The sequence below is a fragment of the Poecilia reticulata genome, linkage group LG9, assembly GCF_000633615.1.
Source record: "Poecilia reticulata strain Guanapo linkage group LG9, Guppy_female_1.0+MT, whole genome shotgun sequence".
In the NCBI taxonomy this organism is placed as follows: Eukaryota; Metazoa; Chordata; class Actinopteri; order Cyprinodontiformes; family Poeciliidae; genus Poecilia; species Poecilia reticulata.
In genome coordinates, this window is record NC_024339.1 from 8,469,198 (window position 1) to 8,481,595 (window position 12,398).

General features: G+C 40.7%; 1 protein-coding gene across 11 annotated transcripts in view; it reads left to right on the forward strand.

Annotated features, from left to right (window-relative positions):
- rimbp2b (RIMS binding protein 2b) overlaps positions 1-12,398 on the forward strand; it is a 92,680-nt gene that overhangs the window by 557 nt on the left and 79,725 nt on the right. The window lies entirely within an intron of this gene.

Below are 12,398 nucleotides of genomic sequence, written 5' to 3' on the forward strand. Positions count from 1 at the left end.
TAAAAAGATTACCCAACATGTTATTATGTAATGTGCATTAAAAGAAATGTATTATTAAACAGAGATCTTTGCTGTGGGCAGATTTGTCACGTGAATAACAATTGTGTGAAATCCATGTCTGATAGTTCAGAAAAAAGAACTATATAATAGGTTGTAGGATCCAAGACTATTTGTGTTTGCTGCTAAGAATATTTCCACAAAGGCGGACTACGTTGAATAATTACACAAATTACTATAAAATAAGTAACACAATCATATTTCAGAGTCTGCACTGAGAATCATTAGTACAGGCTCTTTCTTATTAAACTTTAAGTTCCTACCTTTTCATATTTTGTGCATCAGTTATTCATGCACACTTGGAGTAATTTTGTTAGGCTGGCCACTCTTCCATATTTTCCGAGCTGGAGGATAATGGCTCAAATTGGTTTGCTGAAGTTCCGATAACAAAAGAAATAACTTTGTGATCCTTTCCAGACTGATAGATTATTGACTTCTCATCAGCTCTTGACTCCTTAGATGAAGGCATGAGGTGTTGGTTTGTGAGCTCTTTTAACCTACTTCATGTTGTCACACATGGTATAATTAAGGGATTTATATTTAAGTTGGTTCAGTAGTAATCCATCCTGAGTGTGACCAGAGAAATTGAACCAAGAATATTTAATTGTTGCATCATGGCGTTTCCAGACAGGTTCAGGTTGTTTAGGAAAGCTTTTTTCCCTTAATAAATGAATGAAAGTGAATCGTTATTTGAAATCTTTAAGGTGGGGAGAGACTTTCTTCACTACCTCGTAAAAGATTGGGAAAATCTTGGTACCTGGCTGACTGCTGAAGAACCTCAACATGACATCCTTAATACATAGAAGTGTCTCGTGTGGATTTACTTAGACTCCAAGAATATCCTTTCTCAGAGGGGGTGAGACGTGTGGGACCATTATGTCACTGATGCAGCATGGTGTCCTAAAGTCATACTACATGAAATCCTACACTGGTGAGAGGAGTAACACAGGTTTGTTTCTCGATAGCAGTGATGGAGTTGGTCCTCTTGGCTCCACCAAACACATACGTATTTGTCATCAGATATGATGAGCAATAGAAATCTAATGCTGAACTGAGCTCTTCTGTTTAGCTGTGTTTCTCTCCCAGATGAAACCAAAAACACAGATACTGCTGTCGTGTCTTCTGTGGACTTAGTTTTACCTTCCTGTAGACATGAAAACTGAGTGCTGCTGTGTTTCCCTTTTTTTCTATCTGCTCTCTGAAAAARAATAAAATAAAATGCGGATGACTAGTTTGGCTGAGCTCGGTTCTGCTGAAGGCTGCCTTCTGCTTAATGGGAGATTTTTCTTCCTACTGCTGCCACATGCTAGCTCAGGAAGAGAGCCGGTTTGAGCTGCTGCAGTTGTTTTAGCTTTCTTAGCTAACATTTTGTGATCAACTGAATTAGACTGCATAATAAAATTACAACTGAATTGTACAGTATGTAACTGAATCTGAATCTGTCTACCTGTCTGTATGTTCACCAAATTACAGCCAAATGAAAACATTCTTTTCGGTGCTTTGCTGTTCTTCTTGAAAGTCTTGGCACCTAAAAGCATTAGCTACTACGAGACAGGCAGCTGTGTGTTTGGAGCATAAGCTACAAAAAGGACAGAAAAGAGGCTCAAAAAATATATTAATGTCTTTAAATCCCTGTCATTTTGAACTTCTAAAATGTGAAGTGAAACAGTGAAGTCTTGATTCTTTCCTGCCCCATAACCATGTTTACTGTGTAAAACATGCAAAGGTTATTTGTTATGGTTGTTTACACAGTCTGAGAAACTTACACCTGTTTCCATGAGCAGATAAGAGTTCTTTCACAAAGTCATGTGTACGAAACCTTTGGAGTGAACATTTACCAAGTAATGGTAAGACAGCCAAGTTCTCCACTGCGGCAGACAGTTTGCTCGGTTTGTCTTTGGACTCATGTTTGATGCCACATTCTTGTCTAGATATGATACACAATTTGAGTTGAATAATAACACATTATATTATTACTCTTCTGCACTTCTAATAGGATCACACGTGGAGCTTTCTAAGTGTGTCATATCACCGTTCTTCAGAAAATCTAGCTACGTGCAGATGTACAGCAAGAAAAGGGGTAGCGGTCACCCGTAAGAAGAAGAAAAGAAAAAAAAAAGTTTTTTAATTGACTGACCTTTGTTCTACCTGTCTGGTGCAGTTAGATCAGCAATTATACTCTCCTCTGAAGAAACTACTTTTACTTTCAAAGTTAGTCATTTTATTAGATGCATGTTTGGCTTCAGTATTATTAATTTTCAGAACACCTTCAGATGTGAGCCCAGCTCCTTCTTGTTTCCACACTCGGCTTTTAGTTAGCGTGAGTCTTTCACTAAAGGGAATGTCAAAGCAGTTGTTTACACCTCCAGACGTGTCTAAGTCAGTTTGGCTGAGGCAGGCCCAGAGCTGCTGCTGCGCTGCCCTCTGACATCCGTTGACAGCTGTCTGCACAGGTTTAGATCCCTTTTTAACATTCGAAGGTAGTCAGGCATCCACTGCAGTACTATTTAAAGAATCCATTGAACTAACACAAGTCCAGCAGCAGCAGCAGCATAGGCATGCAGCTGTGACGCTGCATGCCGTCACTACTGTCTTCCACGGTGAAAAACAAACTAATTCTTGAAGATAACTCTGTTTATTTATTATTTAAAAAATGTGAGAAAACCCTGTGTAGTCAAACGACGCGATAGAAGAGGTATGAATATCCCAAGATGTTGCTGAAAGCAGCCATTGTGGTTGAAACATCAGGTGTCCTTCCTGGTAATTTTCAGAGCTCAGCACCTTTTTTTGATAAATGTTTACACCGCAGTTAGAAGACATGTGTGGGAGGCTTTGACATCAACCGTGCAGCCCAGTGTAGTACGTCCGTGAGCTTTTAACAGGTGCTGCACAATACATTCTCTCGACTGGGACTGTACAGGAAGAGTCGTAAAGGGGCAGCTGTGGTTGCTAAGCGTCCACAATCAGCAAAGTGTTTGTTTTTTTGGTCCTGCTCTCTTCCTCTGTGCTTTTCTGAGGGAAAAATGCAACGCTGTCGTCAGCCACAGAGGGCAGCCACACTGTACATGATGTTCCACTCTCCTCCATATTTAAGCAGTTGGGGAGGAAAAAAAAAAACCCACACCAGGATGGTCAAAATAATCCCCTTTAATACCCTTCTGCACTTTCCTGATCTGAGATTGGATGGTAACGATGTTACTGCTGTTTGTGATAGCTGATTGGTCTGGACCACTGTGCAGTGAGTGAGGGTTTCACAGGCTCAGCCTCCAGGGAGGTCTCGGTGGCATAATGACCCGTGACGAGGCAAGGCACTGTCCCGGTGTCAGTTTGCAAAAAAAAAAAAATTAAATCCTAGAAGGGAAGGTGCTGCAACAAAATCAGGAGCATATACTGGGGTGGGGGGGTGGGGAAAGACGCCTGAGGAACTTATGTGACCTTGCGAGCTTAAATCCTGACGGCTCATCGACAGCTTCTGACGGGGCAGCGCGTTGAAGAATGTTCCTGGGAGCGTTCATTGATTTTACCGTTTGTGACTGCCGAGAATCAGACGGAGAATGACCAGTTCTGATCTAAGAAAAACCAAAGGCGTCCTGGAGAGGGAGTGCTGCTCAGTGCTGCTGCGCATTGCACTGCCTCTGCACCCCTGCGTGCTCGAGACTGTGTGACTAAGCGTGCGTGTGTGTGAGAGAAAGTGATAGAGAGGGAGGAAGCAAGGGGGCGTGTTGATGTGTGTTCTCTGCTGCACAGCCTCGGTAGTGTGAGCTGAACGATGCTCGCTGGCCGTCTCTCTCTCTCTCTCTTTTTTTTTCTTTCTCTCTCTCTGTCTCTCTCCTTGTGCTTGCCCGGCTGTGCCTCTTTCTGCCGAGCACTGATGAACCATTTTATGCAACATAGCTGCCATAGCCACCGCTGCTTTTCTGTCCTCCCAGTACATTAGGAAACACATGGCATTTCATCGCCACTTTCTGCAAAGGTAATGTACCATCTACTGTCTGCTGTCAAGCCGTGTACGTTTCGCTGAGCCTCGGGTTGTTGCACTGACTCTGCTGCATGTTCCTCGCGGTGCTGGCACTGGTGTAGGGAGAGGGATGCTCAGAACATTTCTTAGTGGCAAAGGTAATTGAAATGCACCCTGCTTCCTTGCTTACACTCATAGCCTACTTTGGTATGCATTTCTTGGGAGATGAATGAGCCTGTTTTGGTCTGTGCTGTGCAGGAATTGCAGGCTCGACAGTCTACAGAGAAGCCAGAGGACACTGGATATTATTTGCAAGCAATAACTCATTGCCTTATTTTATTTTATTTAATTTTATTTTTTTTAATCGCTTCAAGTCTCCAACAAAACGCTGCAGCGTATGGAAAGAAGCGTCCAGTTATAATAGCAAGTGCTGTTTTTTTTTTAGCTTTATCTGATGAACCATATTTTTTTTCATGATTTTTTTAAAAATCCTCAAATAAAATGTCAGTGTTTTTACATCTTGTGGATGCTAAAGATGTGTGTCAGTTTTAATATATGAGGCTACTAAAGAGAACTTTGAACTAAACTGAGCAAGTTGCTTGAATAGAGAGTATTTACCAAATATGCAAGGTTATCCATCAAAACTGGGCTTTATAAGATCGCACTGTGCCAACAGCTGATACTGTGTTACTGGTGTGTAAAAGTGGCCGTATGAGTGTGTGCTTGCACCTCTCTGTTTTGATTTTTAATAGCATGTGTTGTAAAGGGGGGCATTTAGGATTAATAAATGTATCTGTGTACATGTATGTTTTACCAATTGCTCCGGAGCTCACTTTGCAGTGATACTAGGTCCTATAGATGGCAGCCATGAGAATGAACACAACAAGGAATGAAAGTAGACGATCGACGCCGGTCTGTTCTATTTTTTTTTTTTTGTGGGGACAATTTTTTTTTCCTGTTTGCCTCTGCACGTTTGCACATACAAACAGCAGTTTTTAAAAAAATTATTATTCCAAGGTCAATTACTTAAAAGGCGACCACAAATGGGATTGTTGGTCCCGTCTCACACCTCCTGATATGAAAGAGGGCTCTGACGCTCGCCTCCCATTCATACTGTAGCTCATCCTGCCCACCTTGACAAGCAGGCATGGCCATTCATCATTTCAACCATTACCCCTGAGGTGCTAGCAAGTGGCTTTTGTCTTCACTATGCACAAGAGACAAACAGTCATCGTTCAAGCTCAAATTTCTTGTCTCTTCAGTGAGTTGAGGGCGGGGGATTTAACTAGAGGGAAAGTTCTGTTGAACATATTTTTTAAGTTACGGCTCCGTCCTTTGGTTTTCCTAGATTACATATTTTTTAAGCCTGTAAACTTTAGGAAAATGATGCCATAAATTTATGATAAACTCTTGTTTCACAGTTTAACATCTACATAAACAACTCAACATAAACAAAGTCAGAACTTTTTACACAAAACGAGTGGTTGAACATGCACCCAGAAACCAGCGATAAGTGAGTAAGTCCATAAACGTTTAAATCTTTGTCATTCAGCAGAAGGCGTTAGGTGGTGCCGTCGCTAATGGAGCAGCTAGTGGAGTGTGTCAGGCATTTGTCGGAGGTTTGTTAGTCACAGACGATCTCAGATAGACATGATAAACTGTATTACCAGAGCTTGATGGAATTTGATGGGGTGCACGAGGCTAAGTTGTGGAGCGGTAAGAAAACCTGGGATTTGGGGACAAATATGAAAGGCTTCTGGTCCCCCCAAGACGGGCTGACACCTAGAGAGTGTGTCAAGCATTTATAAAACTTTGTTGCAAGCTTACTTAACCATTAAATCACAAGAGCTTTGGGTGGACTTTCAGGAGGGAAGGATACAACAGCTGTATGACTCGGTTTCATGCTGAGCTGCTCCTTATTTCCTGACCTGAGGGGCTACCACACGCTGCTGACCGGCAGTCTGTCCCAAATCTGTCATCCAATTTATCTGATATTGATGATGTTGTAATCACTGCTATACAGTCTGTTTTGTATTCAGACAGATATATATTAGGGCTACAGCTAACGATTGTTATTGTTAGATTATTTTAAAGATGCAAAAACAAATAATTCAGTTATTTTTTGAAAATAAAATGTTTTATTGCCTAAATGTTGCATTCCTTTTGTGAGCACTTGATTTTTTGTAGCAAAGGATGCATCTGCAGTTAAAACAATACTTGTGAAAAGCTCCATCTTTTCTGTTTGACCTAACATCAGTACAGTGTGCTTATCTGTTGATTATTTCTGGATTAGCCGACTGATAATTAGATCGCACAAGTTGCTTAATGGTAGAGCTGGTCAGTAAAACAATGTGATATCTACCAGCTGATCAATTTCAAAAATACATCCGAGAATTTTGATTATTTCACTGAACTCCGATCCAGAGCCACATGGCACTCTGGGGTATGTAGGCAAAGGAAAATCTTTAGCCACTTAACCTCTCACTGCCCAGTTAATACCACCAACAAACTCTGGTGTATTTCATGCCTTAGAGACCTGTGTGTATCTCAAACCTGACGTCCATCAGGCACATCTGCAAAAGGTACATTTTCACTACCGCGGACTTGTGATGCGCTGACTCTCACCAGAAACTGCTTGGGAGGAAACGGTATTCACATGAGCACAACCACTCACAAAAAGTCACGATGAATGCGATGAATACTGTCAAAGTCCAATTTGACAGCATTTTGGATATTTCAAAGCAAAAACGAATCAATAATTATTGTACCAGGCGAAGTTAAACCTATGCCACATGAGGAATTTTAGGTAGAACATACTTACAAAGGTGTTTTTATCTTAAATGCAGAATATGCACATTTTTGTACAGTTTTGGCTTATTTACTGCTCTTAGTGTATTGCTTTTTCAGTAAATGTCTTTATAATATATATTCCACACAAGGTAGAACCTAGCCCCACTCTGGGAAACAGCAAGGATTAGCTGGTATAGACAATAGTTGGGCTCTGCACTCATAATCATACAAGTCATTAATGTCCAAGAAATCTTCAGCATGTTCCAGCTTTAAATACATTAATGCGTCTTAGCTGGATATTACTTCTATGCTTTGCTCAGAAACGACAGCAAAGCATGACAGCGTTCTTAAATAGTCAAGCTTTTTTGACAAAGTTTCTCCTTTTATCCTGCTGCTAAAGAACATATTGCAGCAAATAGCATAGGCATAACAAAATAAGCATACAATTGAAATGTTGTTGCTCATAATAGCAAATGACAATCAGTAAAAGTGGTCTATCTAGGAGGGCTCAGTTAGTTGCATAAAGTCATTGCTTCACAGCAGTCCTTTCCCCTAAACAAGCATGTGGCAACAGTGGAAAGGGACGACCCGCTTTTAATGGAGAGGAACATTATGGAGTGTCTGCGGTCATGTCCGCGATGAAAAAAATAAACATGGACACTCTTTGACAGCAACAAAATCAGAATACAGGACACAGCGTTCACCGACGATCAGAACACAATCAGCGCTCCCTCCGGTGCTGGTGTCGAGGACACCCAGAAAGCCAAACATGGCCGCTAAGTGGAGGGTTAGCAGAGTGGGTAAGGCATGGCTCAGCATGGTCCTGAGTGACTGAGGCTGGGCTGTAGTAACAGCTGGAACAGTGCTGCTGCTGGCGCCTGGATGTGGCCTGGATAGAGCACGTGACCCTGCCACAGTGTGAGGCATTAGTGATATGAACAGCAGGGTCCACAGTGGCTGTTACATAACATCGTCTTCACTGGAAATCTCTGTAAAGATGACTTCAGGAGACTGTGACCGCGGAGTGAAAGTGCATTATCATTGTCAGCATCCACATCACCGGCTCCGAATGCTGGTCTGTTCTGTGCATGGCAATTTAAGCATTTGCCTTTAATGCGTCTGCAGGGTGTGTGTGTTTTGTTTTATTTAATCAGAGTTTTATATACACATTCTTTGGCTTCAAAGCCTCGAGGTTTTATCTTGTCTACTCACATTTTATTGAGTACTTGTTCTTGCCTTCTTGTAATTGTGACTATTTCTAACATCACTGAAGGTTGAAACACAGCATTCGACTGAGACGTTTCACCGTTTACGCAGTCGAAATCAGATATTTACATACCCTGTGCTCCGTTTTTTTCCTGCTGTGAGGCACTAAATGAAGCTAAACTCTTCCTGATTTAGCTGAGCTAGAACTATAAATTAGTTGTGATTTAGATAAAGGCTCTCACTTCAAATTGAAAAGATTGTCTTTGATCCTTTACTGGTCTGTTGCTTCTGGAACATAAAATAGAATTTGTTGGACTGGAAAAATAGACATAAATGCACGTTCAATATTTTTATTGGCGGTAAGCTCAAAAGTCCTCGAAAAAAAAAAATTCCCAGGAAATCTCAAACACATGGACGAACGTAACAGCATAAGTTCACAGGATGGAGACAATGACCGTGGACCTCTTCATGTTACACTGAAAGAAATGGATTGACTGTGAAATACCAGGCAGGATTTGGACTTTGTTTGTAGAGATGGCTTCATATGAAGTAAATGTAAATTTGCTTTTGAATATTAATACAATTAAATTAAATAATACAAATTGATTAATTAATTAATACAGGCTGAAGTTGCCTGTAAGATGTCATTGTCACAGCTGGTGGTCGTATCCGCTGTCCCTCTCTCTTGGCCGTGACTCTGTTCCAAAGAAGATCCCACGTTTATTAACTGCCAGGTTGGTGTGATCCAGATCAGCATGGTCTGGTGCCAGTGTGCTTAGAGCTGCATGCATACGACGAAACGACCGAATGTTGCTGCCTCTATGGATCCTCCTATTTGTTTTTCACACAGGGAGGAGGGCGAGTTACGTTTCAGTCTTTTCTACGAGGAAGAGATGTTTTCCTGTATGAAAGCGTCTTTTAATATAAGATTTATTAGCTGTTTGAAAAGCTGCTTTTTCCAGTTTCACTTAAGATTTTTGGCTGTGCTCTAGTCTGAGCTCCTGGAACAGACGCTTCAGAGCGTTTTATGTCGCCCCTTTTAAGTTACAGGACAAAATCAGTTCCCCCCCCCCCTTTTCTCCTCCATCTATCAAATCCAACAGACGCTTCAGCCGCAGTTTTCTCATAAGTCTGACTAGAAAAACACTGCCGTGTCGTTTTTCCCGTCAGCGTCAGCTGCAGATGACTTTATGCATGTTTAAAGCGATCGTTCATGCATACAATTATAATTAGAACTATAGAAATGAATAGCATGTGTATGTGAAGAATCGATTGCTGCAGGTGGGAATGAGCCATTTTCTGGTTTCACAGTGAGGTACAACTTTAGCGAGTCACATATGCCGACAAATATGATAGTGAGGATGTGTATTGAAAAAAATCAACAGACTATTACAGATAATCATGGAAATTAACTGCAGTGCTTTGCAGAAGTATTCATACTGGGCAGTTTTTCTTATTTTGTCGCATCACAAAAGCAAACATCAATGTGTTATATGTGACTGCGTGCAGGGCAACCATACAGGTCAAGGATTCGGTTGTGGAGATGTTTAAAGCAGGAACAGATTTTAAAACAGCAACTAAAGCTTTCAACATTTCAAAGGGTTTATACAATGAACCATCTGAAAATGGGAAGAGTATTAAACAACTGAAAACCTATCAATACCTCAGCAGGAGGAATGTTCATTAGAGAAATAATCTTATAACTCTGGAAGATTTACAGATATCTACAGCTAAGGTGAAAGAATATTTTAATACCACTGTTATTAGTCATTCACCCCACAAATCTTGTCTTCATGAATGAGATGCAAGAAGAAGGAAGGAAGCAAAATCATATAAAGTCCAAAATGCAGTTTGTACAGAGCAATGTAGGCCACACAGCAAACATGTAAAAGAAGGTTCTCTGGGCAAATGAAAACAAAATTAAACCCAAGGTATACATGTAAAACACTGTGTTTGTGTGGAAAACATCCCCTACACGCCACTCCAACTACATTATACCCAGGGTAGTGTGAAATGGTGATGGCAGCATCATGCTATGGAAATGCTATTCTTCAGTAAGGATAGGGAAGGGCGGTAGAGTTGATTGGAAGAGAGTTGCAAGATAAATACAGGATCATCCTGGAGGAAAAAGTGTGAGAGGCTGCAAAAGACCAGAGCAGATATTCATCTTCCATCAGGTCAATGACTGCAAGCATACAGGTGGAGCTACGATGGAAACGTTTAGGCCAAAGCATCATTATGTGTAGAATGACCCAGTCAAAGTCCAGACCTAAATTCAATCGATGGTTTGTAGATTTGATAACTGATGTTCAGTCTTTGTTTGTCTGACGTATTTTTTTGGCAAAGATTGGCAAACATTTCAAACTCTGGATGTGCAAATCTATTGTAGATCTAACCAAGAAGACTTGTAGGTAGAATCTAGCTGAAGGCTGTTTTATTTACTCCTCAGTCAGGGAGATCATCTTAGATATTTATTCATGAGAGTAAAAGATTTTCTTCTATTTCACAGTCTCGTGCTACTTTGTTGTTTGTCACGTAAACTTCCAATGACATGCTTTGCCGTTTGTGGCTGTAATGTGACAAAATTAGAAAAAGGTTTGGGAAGCACGAAAAGGTCGAGTGCTTTTTGCGTCAACAGGTTTGTTTCTGTGTTTGTTCTTGCGATTTGACGCTATGTTTGAATTTGCTCAGAGAGGTGGGCCAATCACACATGAAGGTGGGGGCCGGGGGATGATTATGTGGATCTTGCCAAAATCCACAGGCACTGACGATTATTTGTCAGGATTTGTTTTGTGATAAAACAGCTTATCTCCATGGGTTTAATCTTGGAGTCTGTGCCTGCCTTTGTGGTTATGCTAAAGGTTTAGGTTATTGTGTCTGCCCCCGTATCCACGCTGTGCTTCACACAGCTTCAGACTGATTTTAAATTAACATCTTGCTAACTTGTTGAATTGTCGTCCTTTCATATGCACATCAGCAGGCTCTGCATTGTTCCGTTCACACCGCTCGCAGACACGACAGAGGAGGACTCTTCTAACGTGTTTGTTGGACACCACTTTCAGTTTTCATGTCCTTAAATCAATTACGTTCTGCTTTGTGTACTGTCCACCTCATTGGAGGTTAACTGCCTGCTTTTTGATTAAATGTTATTGGCAGGCATTGCAACAGACACACTGTGCCAGTCGGTTGAAGTCGTTGCACACCTCTACTAATACTGGGGATAAATAATGGGATGTAAAGTGGCTGCAGAGTTCCCCATTCTTTTTTTTTTTACGTCGAGGTAAATTTCATTCTATTAGACCAGAAAAGTAATATTTTACAGCAAAAACAAAATATGTGTTTTGTCCAGTGGCCTCTACAACATAGTGGCTTCTGCTGTGCAGTGATTTGTATTTGTTGACTCGCTGATAAGGTACATTATGTTACAGGTCTCTTCAGGTTAGGTCAGTAGGCTTGCTGCCCAGTCCATTGTCTCCATGCTGGCCCATCAATGAGCAGGGGCGCAGGATAATTGCATAAAGAAGCTGTAATAAGGGGAATTGGATTAGCTTTGCCCTAACAAAAATAAATTAAAGAGGTTATTATGACATGCAGACTCCTAAACAGACTCATTACAGCTGCTCATCCAAATATAGCGTAATGCACTGCATCATTTGCCGTCAGTTAAGCACAACAATTTTCAACAAATAACATCACGTTTGACCGACGTGACGGCCCTTCGAAGCTTTAATCATTATCTGATATGAGATGCAGGGCAGAACATGCAAAAGCACAAAGGATCCCATTACAGAGGGGAAGAAATATTTCTTACTGCACTTTCTGACTTTAATGATCTAAAACTTTTTTTATTTCGTCTCCCAGATTTTTAGACATCCTTGTTTTTTTGTGTGTTTTTTTTTTTACTAAATGTGTCATTAGCCACACCAGGTGTCGGGGAGCCACTTTCCAACGTTAAGGATGTTTGGGAAATAGAAAGGCTTATGTTTTTCTTAAGACCTTGCACAGATAACCTTTAAAACACGTTTGGTCAAAACGGAGAGAAGAGAAGAATAATCTTCACAATTCTTACTAAAAGCTATCGAAGATATAATCTGTTTACATCAGAAAGGGAAAAGTGGAATAGTGAAGAAATAAAAAGGGGACTCTATTGTTGAAGAGTTCATAGCCTCTTCCTCCTTCATGTATTTTATTGTACTTTATTTCTCTTGTAAGTAAAACTCGCCTGCAAGTGTCACAACACTATATATGTATATATTCAAGTGTCTGTTTAGCTGATTATTCTTTAAAGCTGTCATCTAGATCTTGGAGATTTGTTTACCTTTTATATATTTATTCTGAAGGCAAAACTTCCAGCGGTGAGTTTGAATGGAGTTATTTTTTTTGTTTG